Genomic DNA, 22,711 nt, shown 5'->3' on the forward strand with positions numbered 1-22,711 from the left:
ATGAATATTCTATTATATTTCTGCTACTGTTTCCATGGAGAATATTTATGTGGTGTGAATATGAATTAACTTTCAAAAAATCTGCACCTGCATTCGGGGTACTTACTATGGCAGGAGAACAATGTGCTAAAAGAAAAGAGGAAAGGGGGGATCAGGGGGTGGGGGGGCAGGCAAAGAAACACGGAGAACAGAAGTGAACCTGAGAGTGAATGATCCAAGGGAAAACTGATCCTATCCTGAGACCTAAACAAAAGCTAAAGTCAGGCCCTCCAAACAAATATGGTTGGTTAGTTATTGTAAATTATATATGAGAACATTTATTGAACAGTATGTCTGCCAAAGAGCATATGCCCAATCATGCTATTGATAACCATTATTAAAATTAGGCAATGATCATATAAATCTAGGAAGTATAATGTTAGATTTGATGTTATTTCAAAATATAAGTGTTATATTTGATTAAAAAGAAATAGCTATATTTAAATGTAAAATAGCCTGTTGTAATCAGTCCCTTGTGGTTCATGACTCTTTGCTAGACTTGCATGCACATTATTAATTGATCATTTATAGAGGAAAGATTGAAAGAGCTGAAGTGGCTTGCAACCCCATAAGAACAACAATGCCAACCAACCAGAGCTTTCAGGGATGAAACCACTACCAAAGGACTATACGTGGACTGACCCAGGGCTCCAACTGCACATGTAGCAGAGAATAGACTTGTTGGGGTACCAGTGGAAGGGAAAGCCCTTGGTCCTGCCAAGGTTGGACACCCACTGCAGGGGAATGTAGGGAGGAGGGCAAGGGGGTGGATGGGGAAAACACCCATATGAGGGAGAGGGAGGGGGTGGGGGCTTATGGAAAGGAAATCGGGAAAGGGAATAACATTTGAAATGTAAATAAAGAAATATATCTAATAAAAAATTTTTCAAAAAATATATAATTAATTATATAGTACATATAATTAATTGATAATAGAATAAGAATTGGTATTTCACAATTATGCTGCTATTTTAGCAAAGGTCAGTGTGTGTGAAGAGTGTGAACTTCTTGGGGAGAAAAACAATAGGTTTCCCTGAGAGTGCTTGGTTTTCTTAGCCTCTGACAAAACACAAAAAAATCACACTTCGTAGAGAAATAAGAAACTATAATTCCAGTTCCATGATGGAGGAAGTCTGAGTATGTGTTAATCCTTTAGAAAAACAAGAAGAAAATTATTTGAATTATAATATACATGTTTTGTGATATTTGTTTGTTTGGGGGAAGGTTGCAAGAGGCACAGCAGACATGTGGAAGTCACATTGTAAACATGTAACATATGTGCGTGTGTGTGTGTGTGTGTGTGTGTGTGTGTGTGTGTGTGTGTGTGTATTAAAAACAAAGCCTAGAAAGAAAAGTATTAGTGTGAATGAACATGTCCAAAGCTGATCGTACACCTGCCATTCCTGAGACATTGCAAAAATAGGTTATGGTGCATCTACTTCATAGCATATCATACTATATAGACATACAAAGAAATGAATTAGGAACATGTAGGCTAAGTTAAGAGGAAGGAATTCCCAAAGTAGTGTTATTAAAAAAAATACGAAATAAAAATTAATTTGTAGTATTGGGGCAACTTTATAAAATAAAGAAAAATATTTATAAAATACTACTTTCTATAAAGAAATGTATTTCTACACACACACGCGCGCATATATATATATATATATATATATATATATATATATATATATATATATATGTATGAACCTGGATGTATGACTCAGAATGTAAAAGCACTTGCAGTGAATATTAAAAACATGGTATAAGGACAGAACACTACAAAGGATTTACAAAGTGACTTCCACATATTGTTGTGCCGCTTGCAACTTTCCTCCCAAACAAACAAACATATTAAAACATAGTAAAGTAGTCCGTACTGTCAAAGTACGGTGTAGTTAAAGAAGAGCAGAGGGAAAGGAAAAGCAAGAAATCAGAGAATCTCAACAATACGGTTGCTGAAAGAAGACCTTATAAATATAATTACAGCATCAACTGATGGTTTCCATGCCATAGTGGATGAGAAAAATTTCACCAGGTCCCAGTACTAGTCGAAGAGCTACAGGCTATTAATGGATGCTGAGAGAGGAAGAATTAGTCTTCCTCGGCGACAGAATCTCTAATAAATTACTAATTCCGGTCCCACACCCGCGGATCCCAGCCCGCAGCAGCTCTCTGCTCCCAGACCCCGTGAGAGAGAGAGACCTCACCGCCTGGTCAGGTGGGCACTCCTGAGGCTGCAGAGCGGAAGAGACCACCAACACTGCTCACCCCTGCCCACATCCCTGGCCCAAGAGGAAACTGTATAAGGCCTCTGGGCTCCCGTGGGGGAGGGCCCAGGAGCGGCAGGACCCCTGCCTGAGACACCACCAGAACCGGAAGGAAACAGACCGGATAAACAGTTCTCTGCACCCAACTCCCGTGGGAGAGAGAGCGAAACCTTCAGAGAGGCAGACAAGCCTGGGAAACCAGAAGAGACTGCTCTCTGCACACACATCTCGGACGCCAGAGGAAAAAGCCAAAGACCATCTGGAACCCTGGTACACTGAACTCCCGGAAACGGCGGCACAGGTCTTCCTGGGTGCTGCCTCGGCAGAGAGCCCGTGGGCAGCACCCCACGAGCGAACTTGAGCCTCGGGACCACAGGTAAGACCAAATTTTCTGCTGCAAGAAAGCTGCCTGGTGAACTCAAGACACAGGCCCACAGGAACAGCTGAAGACCTGTAGAGAGGAAAAACTACACACCCGAAAGCAGAACACTCTGTCCCCATAACTGACTGAAACAGAGGAAAACAGGTCTACAGCACTCCTGACACACAGGCTTATAGGACAGTCTAGCCACTGTCAGAAATAGCAGAACAAAGTAACACTAGAGATAATCTGATGGCAAGAGGCAAGCACAGGAACCCAAGCAACAGAAACCAAGACTACATGGCAACATCGGAGCCCAATTCTCCCATTAAAACAAACATGGAATATCCAAACACACCAGAAAAGCAAGATCTAGTTTCAAAATCATTTTTGATCATGATGCTGGAGGACTTCAGAAAGACGTGAAGAACTCCCTTAGAGAACAAGTAGAAGCCTACAGAGAGGAATCGCAAAAATGCCTGAAAGAATTCCAGGAAAACATAAATAAACAAGTAGAAGCCCATAGAGAGGAGACACAAAAATCCCAGAAAGAATTCCAGGAAAACATAAATAAACAAGTAGAAGCCCATAGAGAGGAGACACAAAAATCCCTGAAAGAATTCCAGGAAAACATAAATAAACAAGTAGAAGCCCATAGAGAGGAGACACAAAAATCCCTGAAAGAATTCCAGGAAAACACAATCAAACAGTTGAAGGAATTAAAAATGGAAATAGAAGCAATCAAGAAAGAACACATGGAAACAACCCTGGATATAGAAAACCAAAAGAAGAGACAAGGAGCTGTAGATACAAGCTTCACCAACAGAATACAAGAGATGGAAGAGAGAATCTCAGGAGCAGAAGATTCCATAGAAATCATTGACTCAACTGCCAAAGATAATGTAAAGCAGAAAAAGCTACTGGTCCAAAACATACAGGAAATCCAGGACTCAATGAGAAGATCAAACCTAAGGATAATAGGTATAGAAGAGAGTGAAGACTCCCAGCTCAAAAGACCAGTAAATATCTTCAACAAAATCATAGAAGAAAACGTCCCTAAACTAAAAAAAGAGATACCCATAGGCATACAAGAAGCCTACAGAACTCCAAATAGATTGGACCAGAAAAGAAACACCTCCCGTCACATAATTGTCAAAACACTAGATGCACAAAATAAAGAAAGAATATTAAAAGCAGGAAGGGAAAAAGGTCAAGTAACATATAAAGGGAGACCTAACAGAATCACACCAGACTTCTCGCCAGAAAATATGAAGGCCAGAAGATCCTGGACTGATGTCATACAGACGCTAAGAGAACACAAATGCCAGCCCAGGTTACTGTATCCAGCAAAACTCTCAATTAACATTGATGGAGAAACCAAGATATTCCATGACAAAACCAAATTTACACAATATCTTTCTACAAATCTAGCACTACAAAGGATAATAAATGGTAAAGCCCAACATAAGGAGGCAAGCTATACCCTAGAAGAAGCAAGAAACTAATCGTCTTGGCAACAAAACAAAGAGAATGAAAGTACACAAACATAACCTCACATCCAAATATGAATATAACGGCAAGCAATAATCACTATTCCTTAATATCTCTGATTATCAATGGCCTCAACTCCCCAATAAAAAGACATAGATTAACAAACTGGATACGCAACGAGGACCCTGCATTCTGCTGCCTACAGGAAACATACCTCAGAGACAAAGACAGACACTACCTCAGAGTGAAAGGCTGGAAAACAACTTTCCAAGCAAATGGTCAGGAGAAGCAAGCTGGAATAGCCATTCTAATATCAAATAAAATCAATTTCCAACTAAAAGTCATCAAAAAAGATAAGGAAGGACACTTCATATTCATCAAAGGAAAAATCCACCAAGATGAACTCTCAATCCTAAATATCTATGCCCCAAATACAAGGGCACCTACATACGTAAAAGAAACCTTACTAAAGCTCAAAACACACATTGCACATCACACAATAATAGTGGGAGATTTCAACACCCCACTCTCATCAATGGACAGATCATGGAAACAGAAATTAAACAGTGATGTCGACAGACTAAGAGAAGTCATGAGCCAAATGGACTTAACGGATATTTACAGAACATTCTATCCTAAAGCAAAAGGATATACCTTCTTCTCAGCTCCTCATGGTACTTTCTCCAAAATTGACCATATAATTGGTCAAAAAATGGGCCTCAACAGGTACAGAAAGATAGAAATAATCCCATGCGTGCTATCGGACCACCACGGCCTAAAACTGGTCTTCAATAACAATAAGGGAAGAATGCCCACATATACGTGGAAATTGAACAATGCTCTACGCAATGATAACCTGGTCAAGGAAGAAATAAAGAAAGAAATTAAAAACTTTTTAGAATTTAATGAAAATGAAGATACAACATACCCAAACTTATGGGACACAATGAAAGCTGTGCTAAGAGGAAAACTCATAGCGCTGAGTGCCTGCAGAAAGAAACAGGAAAGAGCATATGTCAGCAGCTTGACAGCACACCTAAAAGCTCTAGAACAAAAAGTAGCAAATACACCCAGGAGGAGTAGAAGGCAGGAAATAATCAAACTCAGAGCTGAAATCAACCAAGTAGAAACAAAAAGGACCATAGAAAGAATCAACAGAACCAAGAGTTGGTTCTTTGAGAAAATCAACAAGATAGATAAACCCTTAGCCAGACTAACGAGAGGACACAGAGAGTGCATCCAAATTAACAAAATCAGAAATGAAAAGGGAGACATAACTACAGATTCAGAGGAAATTCAAAAAATCATCAGATCTTACTATAAAAACCTATATTCAACAAAACTTGAAAATCTTCAGGAAATGGACAATTTCCTAGACAGATACCAGGTATCAAAATTAAATCAGGAACAGATAAACCAGTTAAACAACCCCATAACTCCTAAGGAAATAGAAGCAGTCATTAAAGGTCTCCCAACCAAAAAGAGCCCAGGTCCAGACGGGTTTAGTGCAGAATTCTATCAAACCTTCATAGAAGACCTCATACCAATATTATCCAAACTATTCCACAAAATTGAAACAGATGGAGCACTACCGAATTCCTTCTACGAAGCCACAATTACTCTTATACCTAAACCACACAAAGACACAAAAAGAAAGAGAACTTCAGACCAATTTCCCTTATGAATATCGATGCAAAAATACTCAATAAAATTCTGGCAAACCGAATTCAAGAGCACATCGAAACAATCATCCACCATGATCAAGTAGGCTTCATCCCAGGCATGGAGGGATGGTTTAATATATGGAAAACCATCAACGTGATCCATTATATAAACAAACTAAAAGAACAGAACCACATGATCTTTTCATTAGATGCTGAGAAAGCATTTGACAAAATTCAACACCCTTTCATGATAAAAGTCCTGGAAAGAATAGGAATTCAAGGCCCATACCTACACATAGTAAAAGCCATATACAGCAAACCAGTTGCTAACATTAAACTAAATGGAGAGAAACTTGAAGCAATCCCACTAAAATCAGGGACTAGACAAGGCTGCCCACTCTCTCCCTACTTATTCAATATAGTTCTTGAAGTTCTAGCCAGAGCAATCAGACAACAAAAGGAGATCAAGGGGATACAGATCGGAAAAGAAGAGGTCAAAATATCAGTATTTGCAGATGACATGATAGTATATTTAAGTGATCCCAAAAGTTCCACCAGAGAACTACTAAAGCTGATAAACAACTTCAGCAAAGTGGCTGGGTATAAAATTAACTCAAATAAATCAGTTGCCTTCCTCTATACAAAAGAGAAACAAGCCGAGAAAGAAATTAGGGAAACGACACCCTTCATAATAGACCCAAATAATATAAAGTACCTCGGTGTGACTTTAACCAAGCAAGTAAAAGATCTGTACAATAAGAACTTCAAGACACTGAGGAAAGAAATTGAAGAAGACCTGAGAAGATGGAAAGATCTCCCATGCTCATGGATTGGCAGGATTAATATAGTAAAAATGGCCATTTTACCAAAAGCAATCTACAGATTCAATGCAATCCCCATCAAAATACCAATCCAATTCTTCAAAGAGTTAGACAGAACAATTTGCAAATTCATCTGGAATAACAAAAAACCCAGGATAGCTAAAGCTATCCTCAACAATAAAAGGACTTCAGGGGGAATCACTATCCCTGAACTCAAGCAGTATTACAGAGCAATAGTGATAAAAACTGCATGGTATTGGTACAGAGACAGACAGATAGACCAATGGAATAGAATTGAAGACCCAGAAATGAACCCACACACCTATGGTCACTTGATTTTTGACAAAGGAGCCAAAACCATCCAATGGAAAAAAGATAGCATTTTCAGCAAATGGTGCTGGTTCAACTGGACGGCAACATGTAGAAGAATGCAGATCGATCCATCCTTATCACCATGTACAAAGCTTAAGTCCAAGTGGATCAAGGACCTCCACATCAAACCAGACACACTCAAACTAATAGAAGAAAAACTAGGGAAGCATCTGGAACACATGGGCACTGGAAAAAAATTCCTGAACAAAACACCAATGGCTTATGCTCTAAGATCAAGAATCGACAAATGGGATCTCATAAAACTGCAAAGCTTCTGTAAGGCAAAGGACACTGTGGTTAAGACAAAACGGCAACCAACAGATTGGGAAAAGATCTTTACCAATCCTACAACAGATAGAGGCCTTATATCCAAAATATACAAAGAACTCAAGAAGTTAGACCGCAGGGAGACAAATAACCCTATTAAAAATGGGGTTCAGAGCTAAACAAAGAATTCACAGCTGAGGAATGCTGAATGGCTGAGAAACACCTAAAGAAATGTTCGACATCTTTAGTCATAAGGGAAATGCAAATCAAAACAACCCTGAGATTTCACCTCACACCAGTGAGAATGGCTAAGATCAAAAACTCAGGTGACAGCAGATGCTGGCGAGGATGTGGAGAAAGAGGAACACTCCTCCATTGTTGGTGGGATTGCAGACTGGTAAAACCATTCTGGAAATCAGTCTGGAGGTTCCTCAGAAAATTGGACATTGAACTGCCTGAGGATCCAGCTATACCTCTCTTGGGCATATACCCAAAAGATGCCTCAACATATAAAAGAGACACGTGCTCCCTATGTTCATCGCAGCCTTATTTATAATAGCCAGAAACTGGAAAGAACCCAGATGCCCTTCAACAGAGGAATGGATACAGAAAATGTGGTACATCTACACAATGGAATATTACTCAGCTATCAAAAACAACGAGTTTATGAAATTCGTAGGCAAATGGTTGGAACTGGAAAATATCATCCTGAGTGAGCTAACCCAATCACAGAAAGACATACATGGTATGCACTCATTGATAAGTGGCTATTAGCCCAAATGCTCGATTTACCCTAGATCCCTAGAACCAACGAAACTCAAGACGGATGATCAAAATGTGAATGCTTCACTCCTTCTTTAAATGAGGAAAAAGAATACCCTTGGCAGGGAAGGGAGAGTCAAAGATTAAAACAGAGACTGAAGGAACACCCATTCAGAGCCTTCCCCACATGTGGCCCATACATATAGAGCCACCCAATTAGACAAGATGGATGAAGCAAAGAAGTGCAGACTGACAGGAGCCGGATGTAGATAGCTCCTGAGAGACACAGCCAGAATACAGCAAATACAGAGGCGAATGCCAGTAGCAAACCACTGAACTGAGAATAGGACCCCCGTTGAAGGAATCAGAGAAAGAACTGGAAGAGCTTGAAGGGGCTCGAGACCCCATATGTACAACAATGCCAAGCAACCAGAGCTTCCAGGGACTAAGCCACTACCTAAAGACTATACATGGACTGACCCTGGACTCTGACCCCATAGGTAGCAATGAATATCCTAGTAAGAGCACCAGTGGAAGGGGAAGCCCTGGGTCCTGCTAAGACTGAACCCCCAGTGAACTAGACTATGGGGGGAGGGCAGCAATGGGGGGAGGGTTGGGAGGGGAACACCCATAAGGAAGGGGAGGGGGGAGGGGGATGTTTGCCCGTAAACCGGGAAAGGGAATAACACTTGAAATGTATATAAGAAATACTCAAGTTAATAAAAAAAAATTACTAATTCCAAGTAGTCAGCCTTAAACACATGCACATAGGAGCAAAACTAAATGGACTGAGCATATCTCATGTGTAAATTTATTCTTGACTTTATTAATTTAATATGAACACTAAACATAAAGTATATTCAAACCACATATAATTAAAGAAGAGAAGATGAATTAAAGAGTGGGGGAGTTTCGGAAGGAGTGGGGTAAGTAGTAAAATGCTAACGATGTATTAAAAAATAAATAAATGAAAATGTGCAAAACCTTGAAATTAGCCTGAATAGCAACACATTCAAAGAGAGAGCACTGTAAAGACCAACTCAAAACTATATGTGTGTTGTGATCTTAGTAGTTATGTAAAAGTAGCTGAATTCCTTTATTTACAAAGATACATTTTAAGTTCTGAAGTTTATCTGATGGACTGATTGATTCATGTATTCACTAAATAATGCACTAGAGTTTCCACTTTCTGGATTTAATACTTAGAGGAATGAAGGCTGAGGACTATACACCAAAAGACCCAAGGCAGTTCTTGTTTCACTAAACCACAGGAGAGAGCACTCAAAGGTGTCTAGACACTGATCCTCTCACCATTTAAAAGTTTTCAAGACTAGTGGAGCATATCGCCAACTCTGAAGTCATTTTCCCAATTGACTTTATACTTTCCAACCAACTTTCAAACAGTGTGATTGTCTGGCCTGCTCCAGATGCCCTCCAGTTCATGTGGACACTTAAGTTATTTTTTTCCTAAAATAAATGGTCAAAAAAATACCAGTCAGAACAATGCATCATCTCTGATGAACTGAAATCAACTAAGGTCTGTGACTCACAACGAAAAGCTAATTTCATTTCCCCAGTCCTACATTATTATTCATTATTCATTCAAAAGTGCCACTAAACAAATGCAGTCTACAGAAATAATTTCTATCGACTCATAGGCATGGTTGTCTAAATAAATTATCTATGTTTAATTTAGAGTGGTAGATAATTTTTCCTGAAATAGCATCTGAATCCTTTACTGAATTGTGGAGAATGTTAAATTCAGCTACAAAGGATTACACTAACCGCCATTCTTCACATTGCAGAGGTTTCCCATAATTTTTGTTTTCAAAAGTTGACTCCATTCCATCCAAAAATGCAGATGTAATCTAATGATTTATGCACGGATTATGAAGCTGGGTGCCATATGTATTTGACTCTTTCAGCCCATAGTAAAGATAAATGGTGACATTTATCAAAAAATAATTGCACAAAGGTCTTGTTGCAGAGCAATGGAAAATCGTGCCTTGGCAAATGCAATATATGTTTAAAGTAAAAAAAAAAATACTACTTAAGAGTAGTTAATTAAATCTTCTAGTATGAGCTTGGCTGAAAGTTTCTTTCCTTTGTAAGATTTTAACATAATAAGAAACCCTCCACCTCTACCTCTCCAGAGAAAATGTTGCTACAACCAATGAGCGGATCTTTAAAGCTTCCTCTGGATAGGAAGTTTGCTGCTCAGACACCTACCAGATTTTTTCCCCCAAGTAAACACTGGGAAATAGGTAAATCCAATCTGTAATAAACTCCTTGACTTAGTGGGATAGATATGTTCACCTCATAGACCTAGTTCTTTGTGTTATACTCACCTGAGTAAAAACAAAATCAACTATAATGACTTTTCTTATAAACATTCCTACCTTTTAAAAAAATCCCTAAACAGCCCGCAACTTGTTAACTTACACAGTTTTGATTAACTTTTTTGTATGAACTTAGAATAATAGGCTATAAAATAAAAGGGCCATAATTTATTAATGCACTACCCCATTGATGACATATGTATTATTTACATGTATTATGCTATTATCAAATTAATTGAACGTAATACTGGCCTATTGATACTTTTCTTTGAATCTATTCTAGGCTTTGTTTTTATCATACTATATGTGTATATATATACCTATAAATTTAGATTGCTATATTGATATATATTGATATACATGGACTTGAAATATAGCTCAGTTTTCATCACAATGATCAAAACAAACCAGTATCTATTAAGATACTGATTGTTAGGCATCATTCCTGAATGTCTTCTGAAATATGGCAGCCGCATGAGGGTTAGTGACAACAGAAATAAGGCCTTCCTCTGGAGCAAAGGACAAGCACACTAGTGCAGCACAAGAACTGCTTACACGAACTCAGAATCCCTTCTCTAAAATCCAGCTCACAGCATGTGAGCATATCACCTATGGCTTTTTGTATACTACAATGGGTAGGAGCGTCAGGGGAATTAGCACAATTGTGCAATATTTGTGCTGTTCCCTTTAAGCCATAAGCTCTCTTTACATAAGCGTGAATATGAGAAGAGTAAATATCATAGACACCTCTCCATTTTTTTCAGATTGATGCTGTACTTTCCATCAATAATAATCCATGTAAATGCATTATTTATCCATGTAAAGTGACTTAAAGTGCCTACATGCTTTTCTGCAGGTTAGAGTTTATGTGGTGCCTCCTTCACTCACTTTCAAATTCAGAACTTCCCAAATTTTAGATATCGATTCAACTATAATCGCGAAGATTAAAACTAGCGTTTTCTTTACTTTAAAAATAGCATTTGTGATTTATTTCACAGAAATGTATTTACTTTAAGGTAATTTATGTCTAGAAATATCACTTCATATTTTAAAAAGGCAGTGCCAGCATAAATAGTAGTTATGAAAAGAAATGAAATTGCATCATAAAACTAAAACGTACTGCCTGAAGTGATTTGAATTATCATTTATGAAATTCTACTCTTGATGACTGTTAGGCTTCCTGGAGAGAGCCTCAATCCAACAGGAATCCAGAAGTGCCCTAGGCGAGGACCTGGGAGAAAGGATAGCACTTAGTTCCGAAAGGCAGCACAGTTAGCACAGCCCCTTTCCTCTCACATGATACACCCAAAGGATGGGACAAACCAGAGGCAAAGTAAGAGTACTTAGGACTGTATCTGATAGAGGAGACAAAGGATAAGGGTATCCACTGTGTGACTTGAGGCAGAAAGAGAGGCTTAGCACAGGCCAGTCACAACACAATAGGAGCCACAGAGACTTCTACCTTCCACCCTTTCTTGGGCTCTGGAGCAACATTCAACACTGTCTTGAGGCTTCTAGGGCAGGTATTTCTTCCTTAGCCTTCCCTGAGTCTTGTACTATTTATTTTAATGAGTCTCTTGGGTTAGTGTGTGTTCTTTGTAGAGAAGGGAACAGATAGGACAGCTTCTCAGTTCATAGTATCAATACACGTTTTGCTTGCTAATGTCTTTTACAGAATCCATCAACACTTTGACACATCAACACCGTTCTGTCCATAGCTTCCAGGTAAAGAATTCTCAATACTAAGACCCAAGATAGTAAGGATATCCCTTTTCTAAGGTTAGTTTTGTGTACACTAATGAGTCATTTTGGGAACAGAAATATCAAATTGCCTGGAGGCAAGCCTGTGGTATGTTTTCCTGAGGAACGACTGTGTGAATGCCACCCTGGCCAGGTGGTCCTGGGTTCTATAGGAAAGCAGGCTGAGCAAACGCCGAGGAGCAAGTCAGTAAGCAGTTTACCTCTGTGCTTCTGCTTCAGTTTCTGCCTCCTCCAGATTCCCAAATTGCCTCACTTAAATGACAGACCTTGAATTGAAAGTGGAAGTAGAAGGAAAATAAAACCTTTTCTCCCCAAGTTGCTGGGGTCTTGATGTTTTATCACAGCAATAGAATTCACTAGGATACTAGGCATCTTTCTACAGGACTCCTGGAATCACACATACAGAGTTGAACTTTTCTTCTCGGATCTCCAAAACCTTGAAATTGCTCATATTTCCACCAAACATAATTTTATCCTTATGTGCCGTATTCAGCAAGGTTTTCAATAAATCTTTTTTTTTTTTCTTTTGGAGAAAGGGTCTGACATGTATCCCCATCTGTACTGGAACTTACTAAACAGAACTGTCTGAAGTTGAACTCCATGAGACCCACCTTCCTTTGCTTCCTGAGTGCTGCCACAACTGGCCGATAGCAAGGATCAACAAATCATGCTCTGTGGTGTTTATCTCTCTCCAGTTTCCCTTCAAAGCTGAAATGTCTGTAGACCTGCATGGTCTGTGGAAACGCGTGACCTCTGAATAATTCAAATATGGAAAATAGACTGAAGACCTAAAATTTTATTGTTTCATTTCAATTAATCTATATGTAAACATAAATGCAAGACATTTTGTTAATTTTATATCAATTTCCTACTAAATGTTCATATATTGTTATGTTCAATAAAATATTTATAAGAATGAAAGATAGCTCTTATTTTTAGTTTTAATAATGTGAGTATGAGGAATGTTCCCCATTTGTGTATTTATGTGTGTGCTGTGCATAAACTTCTGTGTGTTTGCCGGTGTGTGGGTACACGTATGTGCATATGTGCGCATGCATGTGGAGGCAGATTACAAAGCCATCTTCTACTGCTTTTCTGTCTTCCTCTTGAAGCAGGAGTCAAATGCAGATTTCATGATGTAGCTAGTCTCGTGAGCAGCCAACTTGCTCTGAGAATCCCTGTCTTAATTTTCTAAGGCTAGAATTGCATCTAAGCGTGGACCATCACGCTTACCCACCATTTACTTGGATTCTGGAGATCTAAACTCCTATCAAAACCCTTATGCAGCAAGCACTTGAGTTATCTCCTAGCCCATGAAAACAAATGCATCAACTTTAATACTCCTCCTAAGCAGAATTGGTTTCAACCAAAGCAAAACAGAATGGGACTAACTCATTTTGAATACTTGGTACATACCAAATGGCAGATAATATCATTTATAACTCAGCCGTCATAAATTTCATAATGATTTTAATAAACATGAAATAATACCTTCTGAATTTTCCTATGGGAAAAATAGAAGACAATAAGGGAGAAAGCATGCAAGGTAGACATGCAAGTAAGGATAGAGCAGGAATACAAGTTCAGGTATTATCAATGGAGAGCCACAGCATTTCCCCTTGGCCCAGCTGTATATTACTGTAGGAGCTGTGTAAAGGAGAAAGGATGGGAAAGGCTCTAGAAGAGATGCCATTGATAACTGTGTCTCATAGAGCTTCAGGCTATGCTGCGTGGCTTGGCTGGTCAGCCTGCAGCAGCTGCTTTGGCATTTGTGTTCATGATACATGCCATGATATCCTATTCTCATGATACCCCAAGGCAGCCTGGTCAGCCCCAGCTGTACCAATCCAGAGCTGCCCACCACCTGGGCTGGGAAGTTACTCAATACAACATCACAGATGAGTGCCCAGGGTTCTGGCTGAGGCAGCCCTGGCTGACTTCTCTATGTGGTCAGGTATCACTGCTTCCAGGCTCTATCCATCTTCTACCTAGGCAGAAACGGGTAACAGGGGTTGGCACTGTTCCCCTGAAATAGGACCTTCTCTCTTTGTATCTGTGAAGGCGAAAACCATTTTAAAACATAAACGACCCAGACCAAAAGAAAGCAGTGTGTCTATGACCTGGGAAAAGATATGAAGATTTCTTCCTGAAATTTATTTTCAAAGTACAAAATTACCTGAGTCTGATAAGTAAGATTTTGTGGAGTTTCACAGAACTATCTTTGGAGACATCTCCGTATCAGTTTTTTATAGAATAATTAAAACTGTCTTATGTGAGGTACAATATATTTTTCCATGTAATAAGACAAATTAAAATTTAAGAAGCTCTGATGGTCTTTTCTGGCTAATGTTTAGTGAAATTACTATAAAAATATTGGGATAGAAACGAGACATTTTCTGATCCATGTGCTCACGAAAAACACAAAATAAATGTCTGTCAGACTGAGTATTTTCTTTTCACAGAGCTGTTTAAAAGTGCTCCTGGATCTCAGCTCAAGGATCCACTACATTAAGTAAACCACTTTTATCTTAGTTTTAAAGGTGTAAAATAATCAACTTTAATGCATTTGCCCAAAATGCCACACCATAATCACATTACAAGCCTCACTGTGCATTATATGCTAAAGTGAATTAGAGTAAATTTTCGTCTTTAAAATGATCTATAAGTATTGATAACTATTCTCATAGTTTCTCATATTTATTGCTTGCTTATTGGTTTATTGGTTAATTATTTTGCTCTGCTCCTCCAAATTAAAATTAATAGCCTGCAAAAAAACTGTTTTTCTTTTCTTACTTCTTCATTTATTGTCAGTACACTTAATAAATATTTATGTTTACCAGATATATTTCTGAAGCTTCTGTTGGTAGGAAGCAATTAACAGATGTATAAACCTGTGACATCTATGAATCAGAACAATGCCCAACATAAAAAATAGCCATAAAGATGCAACCAATGATACATGTTGGTTGTTACCAACAGCTCTCTAATGGGACTTAAGGTCCACTCAACCCAGGTGGGGGGAATATGTTTAATACTAGAACCAGCCCAACTTCCAAGGGCCGTTGAGGTCATGCACCTTAGGAAACAGTCTATTAGTTGCCATATTTCTAAGAGCATAATTCCCACAATATTATCAATCTTATCCTTACACCCATGTACAAGTGTAGCTAATACCTTTCATCAGAGAAGCAACTTTTTATACCAAGTTAAGATCACCATAGAAATCTGCAAGTGTACACAATGCAGAGATCAACCAGACTCAGTCACAAGGAATACATCTACCTTACAAGGCCTGTGTCTATGGTTCAGTAAATATCAGGAAAGAGGGACACATAGTAAGAATCAGATACAAGGAAGTCTACTGTGAAAGTCTCTCCTATGAACGGCTACATAACCCCGAGTGAAAGAATAGCAATATCAATAGATATACTAATATAGTTGTGTGAAAGTTCACAGGGTCTCATCCCTACACAGAGATATAGGCAAATAATGATTTCTAAGAAAGGGCAAATCAATGTTCCCAAGAGATTAATCTAGTATTGGTTATCTGTCACCAATGTACCTATGACAGTTGTACTTATGAGAATGGAGCCTATAAATAAGACTGTCTAAAGCAGTGCTTTTCAACATGTGTGCTATAGCCGCCTTTACAGAGATCACCAAGATCATCAGAAGACACAGATATTTACGTTATGTTTCATAACAGAGCAATTGCAGCTATGAAGTATCAGCAAAAATAATTTTATGTTTGGGGGTCACCACAACCTGAAGAACTGAATTAAAGGGTAGCAGCATTAAGAAGGCTGAGAACCACTGGTCTACAGTTTTAGGAATGACCACTTTTATTTAGAGCATCAGACAGTTTATACTCTGGGAGTTAAGGAAAAGCATGTGAGTGAGTTCAAGTTGTATACAATCACAAGGATAAATCACATATGGCAAAATATTGTTTGTTTTTCATAGAGGCATGTAAAGGATGGTTTAGTAATTTACTTGAATAACTCCAGCAAACAATGATGAGTAATCTGAGGTAAACTCTCTCCAATTTGCTACACCTGAGAGGAGCACGAAAACACATGTCAATAACAATCCTGTGTTTTAGAGAATCTGAGGTCACAAGACTTTTGCTTCCTTGAAGCATCCTGACAAGTACTCAGAATTCTCCTCATAAAACTCCATTCCTGAACTGTGTTCCAACAGTTATCCAGTAGCAAATGGTCAGCCATGGAAATCATATGTACTCAACAACTAAAAATAGAGAAAGAGAGAGAGACAGAGAGACAGAGAAGCAGAGGCAGAGAGAGACAGAGAGACAGAGAGACAGCGGGAGGGAGACAGAGAAAGAGAGACGCGGAGAGGAGAGAAACAATTTAAGAAAAAGTGGCTTTCAGTTTGAGAACATGTGTACTATACAAGGAGATAGAAGGTATAGAAAGTGGATGGACACAGGACTATAAGAAAGAAAGTGGGAGAGTGCTGTTACTCTAAAATTCATTTTTAAAGACCTTCACAATAACTATGAGAAAGCAAATGTAAACACTATCACTAGATTCAGATAATAATCCAGCCACAGATGATCTAATCAAAGAACACAAGCCTCACCTATGTGATGTATATATGCTGTTCATTTTCAAAGTTCAGTGGCTTTAAATTCAATCTTCTTACTACGATTACAAATAAAAATATCAAGCATTGGAATCTATACTTAATACTAAAGCACACCAAGCAAGTGCCTTTTGTTAGCTCTGATTGTCCCAGAATTACAAAGGTTTGGGAAACACCAGAGGAACAAGGAGAGCTCTAGACCCATCATACCCACTGGCTCCGAAACACTGCCTTCACAGTTTCTGAATGAGGAAGGCCGTTTGCCTACTCACCCTTTCCCAAATGTCCTTGAATCCTTTTTATCTCTTACCTCTGTAGCAAAACAGATCAACAGTTTCTGCCAGGTTCAACACCAAGTATGTTCCCCAAATCTAGCTGCCATCCGGCTCTGAGTATTAACATTCAACACAGAATTACCATCACCTCCTTCCAGGACTTCCAAAATGGCCTCCAAATTGTTATAGCTTTCAAATTTTTCCATGAACCACTAAGACTGAAGTCCAATTTTCATGTAAATCATTATACAATAATTTCAAGTGTATATTATAAAATTATTAGTAAATAAATTTATACTAGTCAAGATTCCTAATATTTTTATTATATCTTCTATAATTCCTTCAAGTCCATCCTGAGCCTTGTACAAACAAGAGAATTTTGAATATATCTGATATGTCCTTTTTTACAATTCTCAGTTCAAATGACTAATTCTTTTTTTCAGTACTAGAGAGTAAACCTAAGATCTTGCATGTTAGGTAAGTGCATTAGGCCTGAATTACAGCCTCAGACCTGATTTGCTTAATTTTTTCATATATCTATTTATTCTTTGAGCATTCATAAAGTACGGTTTGATCATATTTCCTGTTCCCCAACTCCTCCTACATCCTCCTATATCTCTCTACCCACCTAACTTCATGATCTCTTTTAAAAGACAAAACAAACAAAACAAAACACATGTATGAAATAGGAGAGAAAGAGAGATTGAGAGAGAGAGAGAGAGAGAGAGAGAGAGAGAGCAAATTTGTATTATCTACCTTCTGTTAAGCTAAGAACCTGCCCTTGGAATTTTAAAGGATCTAACTGTGTGCATTCAAACATTCAAACATGATACTATACTTTCTATTATCCTATAATGCTCTTCGAACTGTTTTTCATCCAGGTTATTCTTATTTTATGAAACGTGTTGAAAAGGCTTTTATCCTCTCCTTTAAGAAAGAACTTTGAAAGATGGCGTGATGGCTAATCTTAGCTCTTAACTTGACTATTCCAGGAATCAACTAAACCAAGGCTGTGGGGGTTGCTACCTCAAAGAACACTCTTTATTAGGTTATTTGAAGCAGAAAGGCCCACCTTGAATACAGAGTTCCCCATTCTGGAGACAGCCCAGATAAAAAGACATGGAATAACAAAACATTTTGTTGTTTGGTTTGCATTTTCCCTAACTTAGCCTCACTCTTGCTGGGTAATTTACCTAGACCATTGCTGCAATGTCTTTTCACCAATACTAAAAGAACTGCGTTTGAATCCCCATGTAGACTGATGGCCAGCAGCAATCTACCAACATCAGACCGGGACTGCTGAAACACCCACCCACATGGACTAAATGATTATTGGCACTGAAGAGGACACTCTTCAGTGTAAGACAGCCCACTTTTATTATATCTTGATATCAATATAATCATTGTAATATATTTTATTATCCAACCATCTCCATAGTTCTGATAATAGCTATTTCTAAGTGAATTTTGAAATTTTTATCCTTTGTCATATTAAATAATCTCTATATCTAATTCCTTATCTCTTTGATTTAGAAATCCCAATTACATGTAGTTTAGTGAACCAAAAGATCATTAGCTTGTCTGCTCTTCAAGCAGTTAATTTTTGTTGACCTGGTATGGTGATTTGCCTATGTGTGGCCCAGGGAATGGCACCATTTGGAGATGTGGCCTTGTTGGAGTAGGTGTGGCCTTGTTAGAGTAGGTATGTCACTGTGGGTGTGAGCTTTAGTACCCTAGTCCTAGCTGCCTGAAAGCCAGTATTCTGCTAACAGCCTTCATAGGAAGATATAGAACTCTTCATCTGCATCATGCCTGCCCAGATGCTATTATGCTTCTGCCTTAACAATGGACAAACCTCTGAACCTGTAAGCCAGCCCCAGTTAAATTATGTTCTTTATAAGAGTTGCCTTGGTCATGGTGTCTGTTCACAGCAGTAAAACCCTAAGACACCTTACAATGTCACTTTCTGTTGAATGTATAAAATAAAATTTCAATGTGAAGATTGTAATGATGCTTTAGATTTTACATTTGTTTCTCTTAAGAGTTTGCACTCATTTTAAGTTTCCCCTTTTTTTCCATTCAGTAGAGTTATCTTTTCATGTATGTCCTGATCATACTGATGCAAGCTGCTTTAAAATTCCCAACTGTTGTTCCCAGTTGCTAATCCTTTGGTTTCTGTAGCAACATTTGTTTGTCTGTTTCCTTGTTTCTTTCTGTTTTCATTAAGACTATGTGTTAGTATTCTCTGTTTCTTTAGAGGTCTACAACTTAGATTTTATAGGAGATATTAGAGGTGATTCATTTTTCAAAAGAATAGCTTACCAAACCTTGAAGTGCATCTCTTTTTATTATTGCCAGAAGTTAAATTTATGTTTTCCTAGGAAACATGCGTGCTTTTTGCTCTGTATTACATGGATTCCTTGTGCCTCTAAGACTTCATCTGGAGCTTTACTTCAGGATTTCACATGGGATAAGGTATCTTAAAAGAAGCTCAGAAGCCCTCTCCTTAGTCTGCATCATGCTCTAAAAGTGGAATCTTGTTCATGTGTCCAGTTTACCACGGAGACCAATCTCACTGAGGGATGGTCTCTCATGACTCCTCTCTTTCTCTTCCTGTATTTGTTATCTGGTCTGTCCATTCTCTCCAACTCCCCGCTCTCTGTAATCCCCAAGTTTCCACACTCTTTCATGTCCAGACAATAAAACTAGCTTTCTGCTTGAGTTTTTTTCCCTAATGCAAGAGGTTTTTTGGGAGAGGGGGGAAGAGCCATCTTGGGTGGGGACAGGAGAGAGAGATGGAGAAAGACAGACACAGGCAGACAGAGATAGGACTCAGCTTGAGTTCTTGCCAACCTGCACTCCCTGTGCTAGAAAAGCTCCCTTAGGGAGACCATTTTTGCACGCATGTACTTTCCTTCTATAGCAGCCAATTCGACTTTTTCTAGTGACTTTGTTATGCTTTCCTGTCACTTTGTTTTTCAATATCTTGCCTTGACATAGGATCCCTATCAATAGGAAAGTTCTGTCATTAATGTGAATTTACTTGTAATGATTTTTATTCAATATAGAATGTATCCTGCAATTTTACTTCCTAATTTCTGCCAGTAACACCTTTATGTACTTGGAATAAAGCCTTAGAAAAAGGTCTATATTATAGCTTCTCAACATTAGTTGCACAGAAAAACAACTGGTCTCCCAGGGGTATGTAATTCAGGTTTTTTGTTTTGTTTTGTTTTGTTTTATTTCCTTTGTAACTCTAGACATCAGAGTTAAAATGACCATCTTACATACACTGTCCTTGCCTAGATGTTCTCTCCTCAATCTCTTACCCTACTCACTGACCTTCATGTCTTATCTTGGAGAGAGTTAATTTTATGGGGCAACCTGTGACTATTTTAGAGTGCTCAAATATTTACTAACTCAAACACAAAGAATGTTTCTATATGTGTGTTTTGGGATGCAACTAACCTTTAAATTCATGTCATGCCAATTGAACAAAGAACATTTCACTATATATTGTTTTTGGACAGCACATATTCCTTTGAAGACTTTAAGATAAGAGTGACTTGGGGATTTAGCTCAGCGGTAGTGTGCTTGCCTAGAAAGCTCAAGGTCCTAGGTTTGGTCCTCAGCTCCGAAAAAAAAAATGCAAAAGAAGATAAGAGTGACTTTTCTCACAAAAATGAAATTAGAAAATTAGACAGTGCTTGGACTTAAACTGTGATGTCTTTAAGATTTCATCGCTAGACTGCCATTTTCAAATTTGAGCTTCGATATCAGACTTTCACTGGGTGACCTAACAACTTGATGCATTCTGGATTTGAACCATAATATCTTCCTGGGATCTCCAGCTTGGGATCCTGAAGGATTTAGACTTGCCAAAGTCCATTATTATATAAAATATTAATTTAAACACACTTTCTGTTGCATCTACAACATTTAGCATCTACATGAAAAATGCTTGTTCAGTAAATGACATAAGATATAGACTAATGGAATGAGACATAGTTGGCAGTATGTACTATGAAGGAAATACCAAAAATCCAAAATGGGTGATTTTATCCCCAAAACAGATACTCAGATATTCATAAAATATCTTTTGTTTTCAAGAGTTCTCTTTCAAAGCTCCTGTCCTGCTTTTCTTTATTCAGCGTCTGAATGGAGCAATGGCAATGCTCAAATTAATTGAAATTGATATCACTCTGTATTACAGAATTTTTCTTCCAAGTGCTGGACCTGGAATCTGTCAAAACCATCACTTTTATTAAAATTAAACATGAATCACATGACATCATAGTTTGCACTGGATCTCTGAAAATGGGTATCTTGTGTCTTGATTTCTCATTTCATGCCCAAATTGTCTTTGAAGCAAACAGATTCCCCACAGTGCCTCACAGGGGCTCCCACACAAGTGGAACAAATCAGATGTCAAAACTTAAAAGATGAGAAGGTGCATTCTTTTTTTAGTTTTTAATTCTAGAAATTTAGCAAGTCTGTGTGCCTAGTGAGTCAATCGAAGAGCATTGGTTCATTTCCTAATCGATTAGGTCAACTTTAGACTATAAGGAAATTCTTAATTATGTTGACATACAAATCACCCATCTCTGATGTTCAGCCAGTGGGGCAGCACACAGATGTGAATGGGGCATCTCTTCATCCTCATGATTGTCTTCCTCAACTAAATAAAGGCACTAGTCTTGTGAAGATGTCTACCCAGTGTCTTTTTCTTCATCAACTGAAAGTTCATCAAGAATGTTCAACAGTCCTTGACCATAATAGTGGATAAATTGTTATTCAGTCATCAACAGACACTGTTAAATAGTTTCATTATTTTAACAGTGATGATTGACTCTTGCTATATGTGATGGTTCGTACCGATGGTCATTGACAACAAGACGGAAAATCACCCAGAAGACAAACCTGTGAACAAGCAGCAAGGGAGTTTCTAGAGAGTGTTGAATGATGGATAGACTCACCCTAAACATAATTATGTGGGCTCGAGTCTTGAACTATATAAGAAAGCAAAAACAGCCTGGGTATCAACATTCACCTCTTTCTGCTTCCCAATGTAAAAACAATATGATCAATTATCTCAGGGTCCTGTCACCATACCCTCCACGTCACGAACATGACACCTTCACACTGGAAGCCAAATTTTATATATTTTCTTCTTTAAATTGCTTTTGTATGATATTTTGTCCCAGCCAGTAGAAATATAGCTAAGATAATAGATGACCCCTTTGAGGTCTTTTCTCAAATCAGAATTCATATATACTTCAATTGATCATTGAACTAAGCTATAGCCTTAGCCACAGTGAAAGGAAAAGTTTCTTTATATTATACACAAGTATCCATGGCCACAAAGCACTATCGTTGAAAATATTAGTTGTGTGCCTTAATGTCTAACTCATTCTTCATTGTATAATCCTTCAGAAAGAATACACCCCAAGACAGAAAGAAAACCACTCTTGACAAAAAGTTTTCAGGTTGGCTCTGAGGAACTCCTGGCATACTGATATGTAAGGATACATATTTAATGTTGGGGACAAAAGTAAAACCATCAGTGTTTTGAAATTGACTAACTGCATATGTAGAGAAAACATATTCTTCTGCTACAGGTCTTTCAATAGATATTTATTTTACTAGTTTTAATAGGAACATGGGACAAGTCAATGTTTCCATCA

This window comes from Rattus norvegicus, chromosome 6 (genome assembly GCF_021556685.1).
Source record: "Rattus norvegicus strain SHRSP/BbbUtx chromosome 6, alternate assembly SHRSP_T2T, whole genome shotgun sequence".
Classification (NCBI taxonomy): Eukaryota; Metazoa; Chordata; class Mammalia; order Rodentia; family Muridae; genus Rattus; species Rattus norvegicus.